This window comes from Amblyomma americanum, chromosome 1 (genome assembly GCF_052857255.1).
Source record: "Amblyomma americanum isolate KBUSLIRL-KWMA chromosome 1, ASM5285725v1, whole genome shotgun sequence".
NCBI classification, from domain to species: domain Eukaryota; kingdom Metazoa; phylum Arthropoda; class Arachnida; order Ixodida; family Ixodidae; genus Amblyomma; species Amblyomma americanum.
The window spans coordinates 333,939,894-333,961,243 of NC_135497.1; the positions used below are offsets into that span (position 1 = coordinate 333,939,894).

Genomic DNA, 21,350 nt, shown 5'->3' on the forward strand with positions numbered 1-21,350 from the left:
TCCACGTGACATTAAGATCTTGTGACATCAAGGCGCAGCGCATCGTTATGTCCCGTGATCCTTCTGCACGCTTCGGCCAGCAGCTCTTCTCCTCTGTCGTGAAATGAATTCAAGCGCGGCAAATTCTAATCAGTGCAATGAGTCGCGAACATCTTTCACCTTAACGCAGTTAAGAGATATCGAATTGCCTGCAACGAATTTTTTGCCTCTGGCCTGGTCAGAATGAGTAAAATCCGGTTTAATTTCACTGCGCTTACTGATAACCGCTGTAAATTAGAGATTCCACTGCCATCTTTTCTGCGATTTTCGTATGTCTTGATGACCCTTTGACAGGGGTCGCCTTTTTCATTTTTGACACTGCATTGCTATGAATTGTTTTGTCTACACTGGTTCCTTGTTTTCGCCTTTTTCCTTTTTCTAGTTCGACGAAGCCTGCCTAAGAGATATACAATTCGGCGTTGATAAACACAGGAGATTTTTCTTTATTCCAGATTATAAGCCGATTTTATGTCAATTTTCTTGTTTTTTACTGTGGAGAACTGTGGTATGTCCAGTTAATAAGCAAAGACTGTACGGGGCAATAAGGTTTATCGCTGGATCGTGTGATAGATGTTTTGCATGGGTGATGGTCATACCTATGCCCCTTTGAAACTAAATAAATCAGTTCGTAGTCGGCGCCCGTCTTGTAAATATCCCTTCTCATCTTCCACGCCATCTCGGCGCTGTTTCTAACAGTTTAAGGAAAAAGCAGTTTTTTTTTTATCACAACGAATCAGCCGGGCACGACGTATTGCAAGAAGAATCCATAGATGGCACCAGTTACACTAGGAAGGAAGACCGCGGAAAACGCTACACGCCAGGCAGCCATGCTCACTTTTGTGAGCCGCCGAACTATTTAACGCAATCGTATCGTCACGGACGCTTCGCCCCGGTAGCCTTTTTTGCAAAGAAGTAATTTATTACCGGTAAACGGTAACATAACGTTAACTGAATGCCCCCAAACGCTACAGTTTCAAAAAGAAATCGATTGGTTACAAAACTACACAAAATGTAGTTAATTACAAGTAATCGATTATGTAAAATCGAATATTGACGCATGTGAAATTGAATATCGAGTAAGGTAGACTTCTTCGAAGCATTTTATGTGTATACGACTGGGATTTGATTGGCTAATCAAACCGTGGCAGACGATGATTGGGAACCTCACCATCCGCAAGTGCACTTGGTGTTTGTAAATTGCTTTCTGTGGAAAGGAAATGACGCAATATCTGTCGCACATCTCGGCGGACACCTGAACGGCGCCGTAAGGGAAGGGATATAGGAGGGACGGAGAGAAGAAAGGAAGAAAGAGGTGCGGTAGTGGAGGTCTCCGGAATAATTTAGACCACCTGGGGATCTTTAACGTGCCCTGTCATCGCACAGAACACGGGCGCCTTTGCGTTTCGCCTCCATCGAAACGCGGCCGCCGCGGTCAGGTTTGAATCCGGGTGCTCTTTATGTTTGTAAACTCGTCACTTGTGTATATATTGCTTGCATCTGACCTTAAGGGTGCCACAGTGAAACAACACGCCTCGCTGATACGAAGTTTCCACAGTTCAGGTCGCGACAAGCCGCTTAGACAAGCGCGCGAATTTTTGCCGTGATCCTTGTCCACCAACATGATGGCCATCTGGCATGCGCCAGTGGAAGCTGTCTATACGTTCCTACATAGAAAGCGACGGGGGGAAGGGGGGGGGGCAGGTGGAGAACGTTTGAGCTACTGGAATACTGTTTCTTCGCGTGCATTAATTTTCCCAGCATGGCCACTTGTATGAAAAATTGAATAAGTTTAGTCAGTGAATAAGGGGTCTATATACCATTGAATGGGAAAGTGCCTATATACCATTGAATGGGGAATTCCTGAGCATTTCGGCTGTTGTGGGCCTTTTTCCTTGCCCGCGATACTTCATGTATAAACAGTCGTAATTGGGTTCGAAATTGAGTTCTTTGGGATGTCGCCTCAGCTTCTACCACGAATCCGTGTAGGCAAAGAAACAGTGAGGGTGCAGTCATTTTCTGTTGTACTTCTTTTTTAATTTCCGAAAGAGTGCAACATGTAGAACTTTCGGTGCTGCTTAACGAACAAATTTTGTATTCGGAATGGAATTCACCACTGCTTCTTTTTCTCACTTAGGAACACAAGTGGCATAGAGGAGCTTTAGGCAGTTCAAATCCTTAGACCGTGCCCTGTAGAGCCATATTATTACGCGAGAAGAAAAACATGACAATGTGCGTCGTTTCAAAGAGTGGATCATTCCTCGATTTCGCACCGATATCAGGCTGCAATCTTCAAAGCACAATCGTCCTGGTGTATGGAATCGGTGTAAAAAAAAACAAAAATATTTCACGCAGAAAAGTGCGACATTATTTCACTCAACTGTACTTTCTTTAATCTAGTATTTCATGTCTTGTTTGGAACATCAATTTTTTGTAATTTCATTATTCTGGTTGCGCGTCTATGCAACCGTGACATCTTTTGTACGCTTTGTATTTATCTATGTGTCTTTCATATCCCTTGCATCACCTTGTTTTTTTCCTCCGTTTAGATATGCCGTGTATGAACAGATCAAATAGGTTTCTGCATAAGTTCTATAAACACACCAACAACCGATATGAAGGCAAAACGAACTATTTACACATTTGAGCACCTAGACAGACAACATGCCCTCAAAAATTCACTGTGATCACGGTGGCACCGGGTGCAGTGTCCTTTTCGCTAAATTCACTTTCACATGCGCTGTTGACGTAGCCGTTGAGGTTACGTCCGTTGATAGCGTTTTTCGTGACGTCAGGGAAGCCGTTCATGCACTCATGCATGGGCAGCGCCACGTCCCATGTTTTGCCGGCGGCGTCTCCGCTGGAGACTTGGATTGCTTTCAGTTCCTGATTTTCGTCCTTAATTTTGGAGTTGTCACTCATGATCAATTTCTTGGGTATGATTTTGGTGAATAATGCATTGTCCAGACAGGCCACGGGGCACTCGATGAAGATGTAGACGATGGAACCCACTACATAGGACATGATGGCCTGGGACAGGTACGCTTGAGCCTGCAAACATCAAAAATGGCTGAGGATAGCAGCGTGTTTTGACACCGAGCTGCAGTTACTCTGCGTTTCCGCTGCCGCGCCAGCGACTAACAACGGGCTGTCCCACATTTGAACGCCGGATCAAGAGGCCACTTATCAAACACAAAGGCAGCACTGGTTAAAGATTTCTAACGTGTAATCAAGTTAGTAAAGAATCCTTTCATTGCAGTTTGGTCTGTGAAAGTTAGCCGATCTTTGTGGCGTTGGACGATATGCCTGTGCTTGTTTCGGGATTCAAGCGACGCATGCGAGTCAGACGCGTTTCATTCACGTACCTGCAGGAATGGCTGCTGACTGATGTTCTCTCGGCTGAGGGTGGCGTTGCAGCCCATCAGGGTGACGTGCACGAGGTAGACGGAGAAGGAGAGCCTTCCCTGGGGTTACATATGGGCTAGGCGAGGAGGTTGTTGACGAAGCCGCCGTGGCCCGTCGCACACGCGTACATGACCCAGGAGGCGCCCAAGCTCCAGGAGGCGCGGTGGAGGCCCGCGTAGAAGGCCGACTCGAGCCTCTCCGGCTGCCGGCCATCGAACCAGGTGCGCACTCCCAGCAGCGCGGCCAGGGATGCGGTGGCGGCCAGAGCCCATGCGGCGCCCTGGATGAGCCTTGACAGCTGGTTTTGCCGCACGGCAAGGCAACCGAAGGTCATGCCGACGAACAGGGAAGCCGCATGCGTGTACGCCTTGATGTAGCTGTTGATGATACTCCTGCGCAGTTCACAGAGGTAGAAGGTATAATGGCATGCCCTCATCCTCTATAGAGACGATCTAGCAAACGTTAAAGGCCGCTAATGATAGGTACGCAGGTACACTGAAAGACGGAAACCAAGGGAGCGAGACTCTGTGAAGCTCCCGCTACTCCAGAATGTGAAATTAGGAAGAAAAAGAAGCCCCTCAACCCACATCTCGTGCTTTTCTTCTTTTAAGGGCATGATCGACACACGAATGCAACCAACGCGATCAGATATACTCATTGCAGTCTGGGGCAAGTTCAGAATTTGTTTTACGTTGTAGACGTTTCCGTTCTAGCTATGCCGATCGTGCAGAGTTTATACCTTTTGTGAGCACCTGACGTTTTCATGCTACACCCCGTGCACGCCCTTCAGGGCCATGACGGTTTCAACAGCATTTCACGCCTGCTCCTTTGTACAAGCCCCAATCTGACGACGAAGCTTTCTGTTCATGCTTACGGGCAGACGCATATGAAGCTGTACGCATATCCTTTGCTATGTATACACTACTCAAGGAGCTTGCATTGCTCCTCCTCTGCGTCGTCGTTACCATAGCCCCACCAGTATCATGCTCATTCTCGCTCCGCACCTTTTGTCGCAACTACTAAGAATCTTATAAACGCCCACTTTTTCAAAGACTTACGTCGTGTTCGCAAAACAAGCCTGCACGTGTACTGCCAGAATGACTTACTGGACGTCTGCAGTAAAAACAATGTTGAATTGTGTGTAGTTTTTGACGTAGACTTGGATGCCCGCCGTCAGGCAAGCGGCAGCTACGGAAGCTCCCGTAAGCCACAAAGCTACCTTAGGCCACCTGTAAAATGCACATGAAAGAAACGTTTCTTCACATTTCTCTTTCACTCATAACTGAACGTGCGCAGACAAACTCAGAGGAAAACGCCAAGGGATCAAAAAGAGAAGAGCTTAACTGAATGTAGTTGATGCGCCAGGCTTTATGGTTTTTCTTTTACGCCGGTTGGCAGCGTAGACCGTAGGTAATGCCAATATTTAGGGCATGTTGAAGGAACTGAGCGACAAAAAGGCTTTCACGCTGATACTACACAATAATGACATTCTTGCGTATGAATCAGCGGCTCCGTTTGCTTTACGCTTATGTAGACGATTATCCATTGCCTGTTACGACTAAACATGACAGCACACTTCAATTTCAAACAGATGATAAGCTTCGGAATACACCTCCCATTGATTCAAAAGAAGATAGGTTGCTATTTGAAATAGATCAAAATAGCAACACGTCAGCTCTAATGCTTACACGAAGTCTCTTTGGCAAAGATGGAAAATGAGTCACTCGATGTAAATATCAGTTTATCTCATGCAAGCAAAGTCTCCCATAGCAGTGACAACGCGAGAAATAATGTTCACCTGGGGAAGATGGCAACCATGACTATAGTGCTGTGAATTGCAATCTGGTATTCCATGGAGATGTACCAGTAGTGTGGCATACACTGCAATCCAGAGAATAAACCATGAGCAGCTCATAAAATACCTTCTGACAAGCGAGACACACAAAATACAAATGTTTCAGTTACACATTGCAGTTAAGATTTACGGTTTATGGTTTATGAGGGTTTAACGTCCCAAAGTGGCTCAGGCTTTGAGAGACTCCGTAGTGAAGTACTCGGGAAATTTCGACCACCTGGGGTTCCTTAACGTGCGCTGACATCGCACAGTAACCAGGTCTCAAGAATTTCGGAGCCATCGAAATTCGACCGCCGCGGCCGGGATCGAACCCGCGTCTTTCGGGTCAGCAGCCGAGCACCATAACCACTGAGCTACCGCGGCGGGCTGAAGTTAAGTTTTTGCATTGTTTAATGGGAGAAAAAAAATGTAATCGTTCGTCAACGAACGAACAACGTACACTTTTATTCTTGCTCTATAGGTAACGGCTTCAGGGGCATTAGACAGCAGAGTGATGTAAGTTTACATCGGTGCATTCTTATACGTGCCTGCACGTGTGGGGTCTTTGAATCTAAAGTTTATGGCAATAATAATAATGCGACAGCCCACACTGCCATAGAAAGAGACTTAAATCCCGAACACAACAAAGCGCAGTACGGGGTCTGTCAGCGTGCCCGTTAAATGGCCACACACGTCACAGCCTCCCAATTATCGTTTCAAGTAGGAAAATCGAACTTCTGCACAAGCAGCTGAACGCGCTTCAACGCGAAGACTCACCAGGTCCTTGTAGTCGTCCATGTAGTTCTGGCTCATGGTGAATATCTTCCACCAGTTCTTGTCGCAGGGCTTCATCAAAAGCGGCCAGTAGTCGTGCAGCGGGGGTCCGTCCACGATGGCCGGTATGAGGTACACGAATCCCAGCAACGCAGCCATCGGCACCATCAGTCTGTGCAGATGCAGTGGATGCATGCGTTATAGCCTACCCGAGCGCGCGTACAGGTGCGAGCAGCTATGGAGACAGCTTGGGCGTGACGTCATAGGCGCCGTGAAAGTGGACCATGCTTCCTCAGTACACGTTGGCGTAGTTGGCACTAAGAGGATTAGAAGAGCGCGCAGCCTTACACCGTGGTCTGGATCCGCCAACATGGCAGCTGCTGTGATGTCGGTGCAAGCTATGCAGAGGTTATCCCGAAACTCAGGAACGCCTCAAACGGAAACTGAGAAACAGACCAACTAAGAAAGAGTGTGGCTGCTACAGAATGACCCTTGGGCGATATGGATAAAGGCGGCGCAAGTGAAGAGTGCTTGTGTATAGGTCCTCTGTGCTGATTGCGCTAGTGGCATTTGCAGGATCAACAGTGTACTTCTCAGGAAACGAGTACCACGATGTCTACCGACAGAGTTATCAGCGCCAATAACCAGCTTTGAAACACGAACTACCTGTGGGTGTGTAACTACATACAGCAGTGCCGTTATAAGTTCGGAACATCAACGGCCATCGGCTGTTCACAGTCACCATTTCGTAAAAAAAATAACAAAGACGATTTCTGGCGTGAAATCGCGTGCGTTTGTTGCCTTTTTATCGCTCCTTTCTCTGTAAGCAGTGCTCACCCAAGCTTTCGATACGCATGAGGCTCGCTGCAACAGAAAGGAGGTAAATAGCTCTGTGTGTGTAGCCGGAAGAAACAATAAGTCGTCGTAGTTTTCTTGCAGCCCCGTCACTTAGACAATGCGCCGTCACTTGGACAATGAGCTTCGTGAACATAAAGAAGTGAACATATTCCCTCTCATGGGATAAAAAACACAGGAAGGATATGAAGAGAGGTTAAGTACGCAGTCTTTTCTTCGCATTGATCTTCTGTCAAAAACTCTACTTATCTATACCCTTTCTTTTCGTTCAGTAAAACACGTCACAAATCGAAGCTCGTAGTTGAAGCCGTGCAGTGTAAATCATTCTATTCTAAACTATGTATCGGCACAATACACGGCGGCATTCCTTCCCATTCCGGCTCACCTGATATAGCGTCTCACGAGCGGCATGATGTAGAGCAATACCGGCGAAACGTCCCTCCCCAGGAAGCCGGAAATGAATGCGCTGCAAAAGTTTGATTTTGGTGCAGATGAATCCTCTCTCGTTTATTCAAGCGGTGCTCATGAAGAAAACAGACTTAGGATAGAAGAGAAAAACATATGAGGGTCACTGTGGGAAGTCCGGTTAGCATTTAGATTGGGTATGATAATTTAAGTAAGGAGCTTATTTTTATATTAGTGCTGTTTTAGGTCAATTTAACCAATAAACTGAATATGTCATGGAACTGTAAGAGGAGAATAATGATACGGAGTTTTTTTTCCCCCACAATTCAGTGGTTGAGTAGAGAATCACATTTTCAACTTTCGATTCCTGTGCTCTCTAATGATTCTCTTTTCCCGGTGATAGTTTTCAATCGGGAAATTCGAGTGGCAAAAGCAGAAGGGTATGTCTCCGCGCGGTCATTTTCACTGCCTGTTTTACAACAAGCGTGGAATTAACGATATAAACAAACTTTTTTCTGTCGCAATCGTGCGCGATTCCTCTCTCATCAGTCAAACGCTGAGCCTGGAACCATTTGGGTAGAGTTGCTACAGTGCTGGCCGAAGTGTTATCTGTCTACTGTCGCCATCAGTCCCAGTTCAAGCGCTGCTATAGCCCCCTCATCCGTTAAACCGTTATCCGCTAAAGCAACGACATTGCGATACTTACGTTATGGCGAGAAATGTCTCCACAGCCATGAAGGTGTTCAAATGGACAGTAAGCAAGATGTCCTCTTGTACCCGACGCATGAGGCGAATCGTGTTAGCTGAACGGAAAGGAAAAATCGTAAATATACAAATATTTAATGTCATCCTGAGTCATTGCTGAGGTCTGCTGACTGGACTACCCGCGCTCGATTTTGCATTAATTCTCGCATACATCCGACCAAACTAAATCGTAGCTATCGTGTTAAGTTCATGCTGTGATATCGTTGTATGTGGTACATGAGTTTCGACGTCCCGAAGCTCCACGCGGGTTATGAGAAGCGCTATAATAAAGGACTCCGAATTAAATTCGACTGCTTGGGGGTCTTTTACATACGCGTTCAGCGCACAGCACTCGAGCGTACTTTGCATTTCGCCTTTGTCGAAATGAGACCGCGTTTCGGTTCCACGAGGCTGCACTCGTCAGCCAGACGCCACATCCACCGAGCCACCGCGGCAGGTTGCCTTCCAGCATTCTGGCGCCCCTTCCACTTTTTCTCCCGCTTAGGTTTCGCGCCAGCACCCTGGAGCGTCCTTGATACTCACAGCTGGCGTGAAGGTCTCGAAGCATGTGGCTGTGCCCCAGCACCACCCACGTGGCCGAGAAGACCCGCACGCCGTGGATAAATCCGAGCTTGTTTGAGTAGTCTCCCCAGTTGGGCATCTCCATCAGCTTCTTGAAGGCCCTCCGAAGGGCGAGAGATTACACGGCTTCGTGCACGAAGCCTGCGAAATGGCGCCAGCGATGTTCACAGCTGCGACAGAGACAAAGCGATCGGACATCATCGCGTTGCCGAATCACAGAACGCGTCGTGAGGTTTGCTGGAAGCTGTTCGATTATTCTTGTCTCCCAACATTGTGAAAGCACTTTCCTTGAGGCTTCAACGCTCTGATAGAGCCCCAGGCTGTTGTTTGTGGCCGGATACGATACAACCTTTTACACTAGCCCCGAAGGTTTCCTTTGTACGCTAGGATGCCTCTATTGTCCGCCTTACTCTGTTTTATTTACTTTTTTTGCCAGAATAATTGTGCTGTACGTACAACTGTGCTTTGTACATTGAAGGAATAATTCAAGTTGACGAATGTGCCTATGAGTACACAGGCGACTGCAGCCGACGCAGCGCTGGCTATCGGAATTACACAATACCTTTCGGGCGAGAAGGAGCGCCGCAGCACACAGACACTATGTGTGCGTGTGTGTGCATTGGTGCGTGCGTGCGTGGAGTTTGTAGATACTGCGCTCGCGACCGGAGAGCGAAGAAATGAACTTGACAAGACTTGCTACTTCGGCTTATTATGTATACATAGTTCCGCTGGAAGGAATGGCGCGCCAAGAACAGTTAACGTTGGAAGAAAAACACCCGCGCATGTTGTGTTCTTATTCCAAAGGCCAGTTTTTGTTGCGCCATTCGTTCGAGCGAAGGCACGCGACCGAAAAACTTTCTTACCTGTGAAGGCGTTGTATTTCGTCAACCTGTCTTCTGCCGCCACCACCGTCCTATAGATGTCGTATGCAGTTCCGAAGAGGATGAAAGCCGTCCACAGCACAAATATGCACCTGCAAAAAGTGCGTAAAAAAGAAGTGTCTTAGGTTGTGCGTAAGGGCAGTGCAACATTCGTAGAGCCCACAACCACTAAGAGGCGAGTTACTTACAAAAACTGGTTACACGACTCGCATTCGCACAAAAGCGAAACAGAAACGACAACAAAACAGGGTCTGAACATTTTGAGTCGACGAAAGTTTACGCAAGTGACAAGAGAGAATACGTATGGGCCCACAAAAGTTTCTGGAATGCCAAAAGCGCGCAAGACTTGGATTACCTCGCTACGTACAGGGACAACCATTCATCGATGCATGTCTCGCAAGAAAGTGCGGAGCACATTTCTTCAATTAGTGGCTACGCGCTTAGACTGCTCAGGAATTCAGCTTTGTTGTAATTTTCTTCTTCCGAACGCTCTTGTGGGCACCGGCACGTTTTGGCTGTAATTGCCGAGGTGTTGACCAGAAGACAAGCACACTGATATGAGAGGAATGCACTCGCATATTCACTAACTGCTGCTGCCTGCAGTACCAACCACACTTGGTTTAGTGGTCGAGACTTTTTAGAGTAGATTGCTCGTGGGCAGACTGCGAAACTGCCATAATGGAAGCAATGCGCTCAATCACAGCGCAGTAAATGAGTCAAGAGTGAACTGAAAGCAATCGGTATTTGAGGGAGAGAAAGGAAATCCATACACATAGAATAATACACGTACCCACACATAGGAAAAGGAAGCACGATTGTGTTTGCCAAAAGGAGAAACATTTACATAAATAATAAATAAATAAATAAATAAATAATAAAATAAATAAATAAATAAATAAATAAATAAATAAATAATGCCTCCGGGGCCGACGAAACGGGGCTTGTGGCGGTGGAGCATAAAAGGCCGGGCTACTACGGTAGGCGGCAAGGGTGGGAGAGCGACGTGTACTGGTGACTGCTTCAGCATAGGTGAGCGGTGCTGCCACAGGCAGAAGTGGGCGGCTGGACAGCAGAACTGCAGCTAAATGCTCCTGAATAGCGCGGCGGATAGTGGGCGTGAGGGATGCCGCCTGGTGGAGAGCAGGGCAGAGGAGGTCGAGAATGTGATGTAGCAGAGAAAGCTGGCGAGCGACTTCTCGGACGAAGTCTTCGACGTGCTGCATGAACAGGGACTGTTCAGAAGACGATACATTATGGGCCAAGCCAGCAAGACCCTCCGCCGGCGCGCCGGACTGGCGCGTAGAACCGCGTTGCTTTCGTAGTCCGTCGTAGCATTGGCACAATTTGGATGACGGTAGTGACGGAGCTGGGGTTCTTCGCCAGGAGCATCTGAAAAGCGTAATCGGCGATCCCTTCAAGGATGCGATTGACTTTATCAGTTTCGGTCATGGACGGGTTGACACGCTTGCACAAGTCAACGACATCCTTGATGTAACTAGTGAATGCCTCTGGCGGTAGCTGAGCTCGAGCACGAAGACGTTGCTCGGCGCGAAGTTTCCGAACGGCGAGGCGGCCGAAAACGTCGACGAAGCTCGTCTTAAAGGACGACCAGGTGGGAAGGTCGGCTTCATGGTTGCGAAACCATAGGTTGCCAACGTCCGTGGGGTAGAAGAGGACGTTGATCAGTTTAACGGAATCGTCCCACCGATTGTAACTGCAGACACGCTCGTAGGAGGCCAGCCAATCGATGACGTCCTGGTCGTTGGTGCCACTAAGGAGTGAAGGGTCACGCTGGCGCGGCAAGCCGGAACAGGGGATGGTGGTAGGGATGGGCTGCGATGGTTCGCTTGGACTTCCCGACGAGAAGCGTTCCGCTTTGAAGTTCCAGGATGAGGAGCAGGACGGGAACCGAGACACACCCACGAAGTGTAAAGGTGTTTATTAGAAGCGCAGGTTAGTGTGTGTTGGTCGAACAGCGACGCGATGGACACACTCACAGGCATAACTCGAAATCCCATCTGCACATCGTCTACATCTTCGCTGCGCTGCTTGAACTGCTGCCGGTCGGTCCCATTACAATATAAATAAATAAATAAATAAATAAATAAATAATGAAAAATAGAAATAAATAAACATACAAACAAACAAACAAACAAACAAACAAACAAACAAACAAACAAATAAATACATAAATAAACGAATATATAGGCGTCGGAAGGCTTGCATATTCCTCATTTTTTACCCAATCAGGGTTTGGCGTTGGTCCAGCTTGACTGGCCGGTCAATATAGCACCATGCAGCCTTGATATTAACCTTGAGATCACCCACTACTGCATGGAAGAAATGGAGACGCGGGTGTCCGATATGCAAACACGAGAACATTGAAGCCGATATTCATCACTTACTGTGGGACTGCCCAGCACTCAAGCCTACAAGGATCCGGCAACTCAAGGTAGCGGGTCTTTCACCAAGCAACCCTGTTTCATACACTGCCTGGACGTAGGGACCGTACTATCGTTCTCCACTGGACTTCATCAAATCAGCTAGCCTTTTTCCATACATTTAATTACGGATTCATATTTAGTCACACATTCACCCATAATTGATACCCTGTGACAATAAATTTGGTTTTAGAAAAATGGAGACGCCAGTTGTAAGAGTTCGTGGTATGAGAAGCTGTACCTCGGTTAGAACATGGGAATTCTGTAAGGTCAGCTGACCAGTGGTACTGACTTGTGACTGACTTGTGACTTGTGGCACTGCGTCAACTATTGTTCACTCGCTGACAGAGATCCGTTCCGAACACTTAAGGTCAGAAAAGACGATGCCAAGACTGGGTTTCTTTTTATTCATTTTAATAAAAAAGTCTCCCAGCGTGCGCTGGGAATTATAAAGTCTACAAATAGTCTGCACTGTTTCTAGCTTTTCTCTCGTTCTCTTTGCCAAGAGGTGCATTATGATATACACTGCCAAAATGCAGCTGTTCACGACAGGCACCTGCTTACTTAACTGGACGGAACCTGCTGCATGACCTATTAACTCTGCTGTAGTGATTAAAAATCGACTGTAGAAATTAAAGTCAACAGGGGATTAGAATAAGTATTCTAATCGATGTGAATTAATGGGTCATTTCTGCAAGTCGATCACTGGTCCTAGTACAGTTTCAAAAAAAGAAAAGAAAGGTGTGCGAGTGTATTTTCGCTAGTCCAAACTCAGAGTTCCGTTTTTAGGTACAAAAATCTTAGCGAGGCGTAGATGTATACGACACCTGTCATGACATGGGAACAATAAATGCGCCATTATGACGAAGAATAGAGCTTAGCAATTTAAACTGTTTTTGTTTTTTTTCTTACCGCCTATTCCATACGTATTATCATGGTGATTATCACGGTGGAGGCGAGGATGCAGTTCTCTTCAAATAGGGCACGTATTTACGTGGATGGCGAGGTTTTTCTGAAGAGCGATGTGCAGCCACTTTAGCAGTGACACACTTCTCAATTAACTTTTTAATTAGCGCAGTCTGGTCGTTACGGCCAACAGCAAGGTCGCAACTGCTGTGAAGATGATGTGAAATTGGTTTTTGAAATGAAGAAAACGTCGTTCTCCAAAACCATTAGCGCGAGGAAATCTGGTGATTTTTTGCCCGAAATCGTAATCGTAGCCCATGATGAGTGCTGGAAGCTCGGTGCAAAAGCAGTGTACTCTGGTGACGTGATGCAATTCGTACGGCGCCCGATTCGAGCAGCCTCCGCTATTGTACCGCGGCATGCATTTTGTCATTCACTTAATAATAATAATAATTGGTTTTGGGGGAAAGGAAATGGCGCAGTATCTGTCTTTCTATATCGTTGGACACCTGAACCGCGCCGTATGGGAAGAGATAAGGGAGGGAGTGAAAGAAGAAAGGAAGAAAAAGGCGCCGTAGTGGAGGGCTCAGGAATAATTTCGACCACCTGGGGATCTTTAACGTACACTGACATCGCACAGCACACGGGCGCCTTAGCGTTTTTCCTCCATAAAAACGCAGCCGCCGCGGTCGGGTTCGAACCCGGGAACTCCGGCTCAGTAGTCGAGCGCCCTAACCACTGAGCCACCGGGGCGGGTCATCATCATTCACTTCGTCGCTCACAAAAACGACGGCAGCGAAGTAGGGAAAATAGAAGAAGGATAGGAGATATAGTTGAAAGAAGGAGAGCATCGAAAGGTGGCTCGTGCGCCACAGACACTCTGTGTGCCAAAGACAACAGTCCGTCCGGTAATCTGTTAGCCTCATATACCAAGAAATTCTGGGCAAGCGCAATTTTCCAACAGGAAGTTAACTTCTCGGTTATAAACACTTATGCCCCGACGTTTTCTCATATCATAAATTGCTCCATGACAATCAATACACCCACAGAACACTAGTTGGGACGCTCCTACTTTCTGCTATTTATTGTCAAAGGCGTCCCTTATTGGATTTCAATGGCAATCACTACTCGGCGCCAGCGCAGGACAAGCTTTAAAAGCAAGATTTTGCTACGGCTCAGGACGTTTCGCCATTCCCGCCAATATGTTCATAACAGTATCTTATAATACTCCACAGTTGCCTCACAAATAAAAGTGTTGTCCAAGAAAGCTCGACTTGGGGTGGCCGTTGAAGTCTATGTCATCCAAGAAGGCCAGAAAATCCAAGAAGGCCTTGGTAGAAGGAATATAATGTACGTCGCGATATCTGTTGGAGGCCCAGGCGTCGGAACCTGCATGCAATTCGTCGTGGAACGAAGTTGAGGCACTGACAAATATTTGCTCCGCATCTCCTCAGGGGCGCCACAACGTGGGTAATCGCCAGCCAGGGAGAGGAGGTCATGTCGGCAAAGACGCGAGCCAGTCCAACAGCATACCAATCGTAGCCACACGTGTTCAGGCAAGCGAGGCACCTTCCTGCAGCCGGACGGGGAGGCGTTGGAGACGCCGGGATCGCGAGGAGTTCAGCGGCAGCTGCTGCTCGATAACGGGTCTCCCCAAGTCTGACGGTACCACATCGGGCTCCTGGCTTCGCTTTCTTCAGTGCGCCTGCAACCTCGTTTGAAATATTTGCAAAATTATTCAACACAAGACGAGAAGCAACTATTCGCGGTCGGCCTAGCTGACCAGAGGCCATTTTAAGTAGGTTGTCCAAAAAGTAATGACCCTCATTTTTAATGCAGAAGCCTTACTTGCCCCATTAAACTAAAATCCGTGTGCGTGTCCGCGTGTGTGTGCGTGTGCGTGTGTGTGTGTGTGTGCGTGCGTGCGTGTGGGGGAAAGGGGCGGGCGGGCGGGCACTCGATGGTACTCATAAAAGATGGCGTCTAAATGAAACCTCGGACCGTATTCTCGATATTCGCCTAACCGCCCAGAGCGGGGCGTACCCTTGACGCGCACATAGAGGCGTTGCCAAGGTACGTTGACGCAGAATGGGATGACAAAATTGGAAAAGAAAGGAAAAAGCATCACAACGATACATACTGTCGTCTGCTACTAGGCGCCAAGTTCAAAAAACACCGATGCCCTAAAGCGTGCCGGAAGCCGAGCATTTGCGGCGCATAGGTGCGCACGCATCCCGTATTACAGCCACTGAGCGAAACAGTGCAATGCGTTGTGGTCTCAGCGTATCAGTGCATACATATGCATTGGCCAGCAAAGGAATATATGGCTCTGGCGTTGGTTCTTAATGCGGCGCGAATAGTCGCAAGATTAGTGAAGGCGGTTTAGCGGTAACTGCGTGAAGCGATGTTCTTCCCGACTCTCCCCTGCTATACCCACAAGAAGCGACGAAACTTGGCGGCAGAGCATGAAAAACACTATAAGTGAGAATTATTTGGCGGTCCCTGACTGCCGCTTCGTTGGCACATGCGGCGTTAAGCGGGAACTCATCGCGTGCCCATACAATGAAGGCAAAACAAAATGATATAGTGGAAATTTACCGCTTCATAACTTATTTTCGTCGCATGAAAAAAGAGATAAAGAAAACAACTTGAATTAAAAATTTTGTACCTTGGTCCATTCACGGCTAGGAACATAGGTGGAAGAGCTCTACGGAGCACGCAATCGCGCCAGAATTAAAATTGACTGTGCAGAGGGAAGCAGTGAATGCGATAGCGGCACTGCGCTGCAGCGCAATTCCACTGGAAGCTCTGCTCAGTTTTATGCAGAATCACCACGCGTTGGCCCGCGCGCCCGATGATAGTATATCGGCCAAGGAAAGGCGGGCGCTACGCGTGCGGCTGGCAAAGGATTTTAATTGGAGGCACATGGGAGAGTGTTGTGTTGGGTTTTATGGCACATAGGCAGCTAAAGCCATCTTGCGCCAAGCTCAAGGTTGTCTGTAGAGTGTTTAGGAATATGAAAAATCATCGATGGTGTAGATGGCCTAAAAGTATTGAACTGCCTTGTAATAACAGCGAAGAAGAAATCTGGAAATAGCTAATGGTAAAAGCCGCAAAGAAGGTCAGGTAGCCTCAGCAGCTATCCTTGGCTGAGCAAGGATCCTGAGGTTCCCAACCAATGAAATAAAAAGCCTCAACCTTCTTCTTAGGAATGAAAAAGTGGCTGATGTGTATCCTGTACTAAAGCAAACCAGTGGTTCAAGGTTTACAGCTTTTCAAGTACCCCTGCTTCTTTTAGAAAGCTAAAAACGGAATGTATGTTAACAATGGCATTATCACTTAAGAGCAGTGCTGGATGAAAAGGATTGCATTCATTATAAAACTGAGTAAAATACTTTTTTCTTAGTGTTTCGAGTTGCAGACATGAAAATAAAATGTGATTAATCGTAAGATCATCTCCGCATTCGCAAATAGGTTTGTCTTGTTTTGTTAGCAGGAAGTTGTGTGTAAGGTGCGTGTGAACTATCCGGAGACGGCATAAAATCACTTCCTTAAAACGTTCCTGGTGCACGCATGATTTAAATTCACCTAAACTGACTTTACCAAGTGTAGTTTATTACTCACTTCGCCGTTCCATTCCGACTGCCATTTGTCTTTTAATTTACGCTGTACTAAGTTTATGCAATCCTTAAAAGGTATACTTACTTTTTTATTTTCTTCCCACGAGCTTTAGCAGTAAAGAAATCTGCTCTCTCGTTGCCTCTTATTCCGACATGACTGGGAACCCAGCAGAATTTTATGTTTTGTCCTCGAGTTGTGGCTGTTACTATCATGTGTATGATGTCACCAAGAATCGGAGTAACTGCATTTCTAGGGTGCAAAGCTGTAAGCATACTGAGGGAGTCTGTGTAAATAATACTGTTGGTAAGGTTCTCGTTTTGTATTTTTTCTACGGCCGCACAGACTGCGTAACATTCTGCAGTGAAGATGGATGAGCACTGTGGAACTCGTACTATTTTCTCCGACTTCCCTCGGACCACTGTGCTCCCTACGTAAGCGTCTGTTTTTGAACCATCTGTATAAAACTGCGTAAAATTGCTGTATTTTTCTTCGAGTGAAAGGAATTCTTGTACTATATGTTGTTGCGGAGTTTGTTTTTTATGGAACTGCGTAAGAGTGAGATCACAGATTGCAGGAAAATTGCACAATATAGGCAGTGGATCTCGTCTCCGAGCAATGTCAGGTAATGCATCTAGTACGCCGAGGCTTTGGCACATCTCTTCAAAACGCAGGAGCAGTGGCCTGATAGCGAGCGGTTTGTAGTTAAACAATGTTCTAGATGGGCACTTTGTGACTATTGGGGAACATAGGTGTTTGGGCAGTGAACGAATTTTTTAAATGTATGAGCATGTGAGCATGGTTCTTCTATCTGTAAGCGACGGTTCGTTGATTTCTACATATAGGCTATTTATGGGTGACGTTCTGTAAGCACTAGAGGAAAGACGCAAACCTAAATTATGTATTGGATCTAGTCGTTTCAGGTAGGAAGGTAATATACATCCATAGTTCAAGGTGGAGCGTACCACTCAGCGATAAATTTGTAAAAGACATGTCCTGTCAGCACCCCAACGTTTACGTGACAGTACTTTGAGTATATTTAGGGATCCGGAGGCTTTCTTTTTCAGTGCGTTTATATGTGGCAGGAAGTTGAGTTTTTTGTCAAAAGTTATCCCTAGAAATTTATGCCCATTTTTAACGGGTATCTGTGTTCCGTACATATGTATAAATGGGTTGGCTTGTAGGCCTCGTTTCAGCGAGAAAAGAATGGCTACTGTTTTCTGCGTGGAGAACTGGAAACCTTTCTGATCTGCCCATGTCACTAGTTTAAGCATTGTCAGCTGTGTTTGTTTCTTGCATGTTGCTACGTTTGAGGATGTGCAGGCTATTTGAAGGTCGTCAACGTACACTGAATACAGGATGGACTTTGGGATTATTTTACTTATCGAATTCATTTTTATAATAAGGAATGTCGTGCTTAAAATACACCCCTGAGGAATTTCGTTCTCTTGAACTAAGCTCCTGGACAGGGTTCATCCCAGGCGTACTTGAAATGAACGGTCCAAAAGGAAGTCAGTGAGGCAGTTTAAGATCCTACCGCGGATACGTAGGTTGCCCAGGTCGCGCAGGATCCCAAACCTCCAGGTTGTATCATACGCTTTCTCCATATCGCAAAAAAACGGCAAGACAGTGCTGTTTGTGTATAAAAGCTTCTCTTATTTTGTTTTCGAGGAGAACTAAATGGTCTGTTTTTGAGCATCCCTCTTTATAACCGCATTGATGGACATCAAGAAGTTCGCGGGATTCAAGGACAAATGTTAATCATATTAAGGACACTTTCGAAAGATTTCGCGAGACAGCTTGTGAGGTCTGTCGGCCTATAGCTAAGTTGGTGGGTTTCCAGGTTTCAGGAATGGTACTATAATGGCTTTCTTTCACTCTTTAGGTATTTTTCCTTCTGTGAATATATTGTTAAAGAAATTCAAGAGTGCCTCTATGGCAGGCTGGAAAAGATGGGCAAGCATTTGATAATGTATCTGATCGGGTCCTGGAGCAGTTTTTTTGTCGGCAGACAGTACGGCATTGATTTCTTGGAGAGTTATTAAATTGTTGTATTGTTGGTTTGCACCTCCACTAGTTGGAAGTCTTTGTTTTTAGACAATACTTTTGTATTTCAGGAACGGCTGCGTATAGTGAGATGGACTAGAAACTGCAGCGAAGTGCTCCCCCAGAATGTCTGCCTGTTCCCCTATGCTTGTTTGTATGCTAGGTTTTGTCAAAAGAGGAATCGTGAACGGTGAGAAGTTGCCATATAATTTCCGAACCTGTTCCCACATTTTCTTTGATGTCATTTGACAGCTTATAGATGAAATGTAACTGTGGTATGAAGCTTTCTCGGCACTGCGACGAACGTACTGAGCTTTTGCTCTTGCCTTTTTAAAACGTACGAGGTTCTCACGTGTACGGTAGCTGCGAAATTTGCCCCAAGCTCTATTTTGTTGTTTTTTTGCTTCCTTGCATTCCCTTGTCCACCACACTTTGTGTTTTTGCCGCATCACTCCTGAAGACTGAGGAATAGCTAGGTGTGCGGCATTAATTATACAATTCGTGAACATTTCGTTTATCTCGTCGATGCTGAGGTCTTCTAAAACTATATCTTCTAAATTGGCTTGTGCTCTAACAATTTCCCAGTCTGCTAAATGCATCTTCCAACGTCGCGGTTTAGTTGGGATGATTTCTGGCGCAGATGTAAAACTGGTTACTGCAGGAAGGTGATCGCTGCCATATGGGTTGTCGATAACGTCCCATTTAAAATCGTTAAAAACAGATGGAGAACTAAAAGACAAATCTAAACAGCTCGTATTGCCCGAGGTTGGAGAGCAGTATGTGGCCTTTTCCGTGCCTAAAATACATATATTGTTTGTAAGAATAAAATCTTCGATTTTTTGCCCCCTAGAGTCGCAGCGCTCGCTTCTCCAAAAAGGGGAGTAAGCGTTAAAATCCCCAACTACCGGATATGGCTCTAGAAGTTCATCTATCAGTTTTTGTAGGTCATGGACTCTTAATGCAAAGTGTGGAGGAATGTACACGGAACAGATTGTTAGTGTTTTGTAGCTGACGATGCTGACTGCTACCGCCTCAAGTTTTGGTTTGAACTTTATTTCTTGAGCAGGGACGCCGCGTTGAACAACAATCGCGACGCCTCCCGAGAGTCGATTTTCCTGCTCTCGATCACGTCTAAAAGTTTTATAATGTTTTAGGATATGCACATGTTGTGGACCAAGATTCGTCTCCTGAAGACAAAACTATGGGTAACGTTCACCCTAAAATATGTGTTATGTCACTAATTCCGCGTAAGTCCTCTGCAATTCCATTGTATTAAAAAAAAACATGTTTATGTTTTTGAGAGGAAATGAACGGGGATTTACGTATGTGGTGGTCCCGTTATGAGGGGCCTGTCTTTTTTCCGCTCAAGAGAGCTGTTCCACCTCTGTAATGGAGGCGGAGTGGGTGTTGTATCCATAACCTCAACCGAGGTGCTGGAGGACCGCGGAAGGGCCGCGGTTGTGTTAGTTTCAGGCCTCTCCCGACGGGGGGAGGTCCTGCGGGATGCCGATCCATGCACCGGCGCTCCCTGCTTTGAGGGTGGCAGAGCAGCCTTCGCTGTCCCTGGCTGAGGCATGGATGGCCCTGCCATAGGCACTGTGAAAGCGGCCTCGGTAGGTGCCGTAGTGCTGTGTGGTGCTACGCCCCCGCACAGCACATCAGGGAAGTTGGGTTTTGCTGTGAAAGAGAATGTGTTGGTAAGAGCAAAACGCCTCCTTGCTTCTTTGAATGAAATGTTTTCGTTTGTCTTTATGGTAATTATTTTTTTCTTTTTTCCAGAACGGACACACCCTGGAGTACTCAGCATGGTCTTCTTCGCAGTTTGCGCAGCGCAGTGCTGTTTCACATTCCTCAGAATGGTGGTCTTTCGAAGCGCATTTCGCGCAGGTTTTGCAGCCGCGGCAACTTTGTGAGCCGTGGCCAAACTTTTGACAGTTGAAACATCGGCGGGGATTGGGCATATAATGTCTGACGTTGACTTTCAAGTATCCAACTTCGATCGTTTTGGGGCAAGGTACTGGTGTTAAATGTGAGGACCATGTGTTTGGCATCTATTTCTTTGTCCCTGCGGATCTTGATTCGGTGAACGTTGATTACATTCTGGTCGGTGAGCCCTTCAAGCATTTCGGCTTCTGTGAGATGGATAAGTCAGATTCAGAGATTACACCTCGGGCTGTGTTTAGAGATCGGCGGAGGGTTAAAGAGACAGAGATGTGCCCGATAGACACAATGTGTGATAGTTTGGAACACTAGATGCTGTCGCGCAGTTCAAGAAGTAAGTCGCCGCTGGCCATTTTTGAGACCTTGTAGCCAGGGCCCAAGGTATCGGTTAAGCATTTTGACACAAAGATTGGGGATATTATACTTGCCTGTATTCCGTCACTTTCACCGTGGATTACGTGGAACTTTGAAAATGTTTGTCTCTTTTTTGAAAAAAAAATCAGCTGCTTTGTTCCGCCCTCTTTTTAGAGAGCGATCAGGTTTAGATAAGGGGGGAGCCATAAAAAAAATTAGTTTTTTGGTCATGGTGCCAGCCACCCAACACGCAGTCCAACAAGGGGACGGGACAGGAACTTGAAATCAAGTCCTGCCCCCGCCAGCTGTACATCTCAACTATAACCAAATATGACACAACTCAGGGCAGTTGGTCAGACAAGGTTAACCCTCGCTGCCAGGAAAAAAGGAAAAACCAAGAAGTGAGTAGGATATAGGAGAGTTGTGAGACAGAGACAGGAAAGTGAAAGATAGAGGGGAGGATAGGAAAAGGCGACTGCCGATTCCCCCCGGTCGGGACAGGCCGGAGGTGCCGTCTACAGGAAGCTG

At 46.6% G+C, this 21,350-nt stretch overlaps 1 pseudogene; it reads right to left on the bottom strand.

Moving 5' to 3' along the window:
* Positions 1-2,572: 2,572 nt before the first annotated feature.
* Positions 2,573-12,893, bottom strand: LOC144121024 (nose resistant to fluoxetine protein 6-like; annotated as a pseudogene).
* Between the last annotated feature and the right edge of the window lie 8,457 nt (positions 12,894-21,350).